Source organism: Mastomys coucha, chromosome X (assembly GCF_008632895.1).
Source record: "Mastomys coucha isolate ucsf_1 chromosome X, UCSF_Mcou_1, whole genome shotgun sequence".
NCBI lineage: Eukaryota > Metazoa > Chordata > Mammalia > Rodentia > Muridae > Mastomys > Mastomys coucha.
The window spans coordinates 41985924-41986309 of NC_045030.1; positions in this window are offsets into that span (position 1 = coordinate 41985924).

Sequence of the window (386 nt, forward strand, 5' to 3'; positions counted from 1 at the left end):
GGGGGTGGGGGGCTACGCTTACAGGGAAACGGGGGTGAGGGGTCAGCGGTCGCTGTCGCCACGCCGGCCGCACCGCTCCAACTACTGTGGGGACGTGAGGGCTTCCTTATAATGGGGTACACTAGGCAGCGGACTTGGGCCCTGCGTACACAGCACCTCTGCGGACCCTCAGACCCACACACTGAGAAAGTAGCGGGAAGAAGCAGCAGCAGCAGCAGCAGTACCAGCACGCTGGGTTCCCCGGCTCAGGGATCTCACCCTACCTCCCCGCGTGCCACCCTGAGGTTGTGAGGCCACAGCGCATGAGCCGCGACCGGTCTCCAACTTCAAAGTCCCGCGCGAAATCTCGCGCGATGGGCAGTTGCCCTTCCTCTGACGTCACTCTC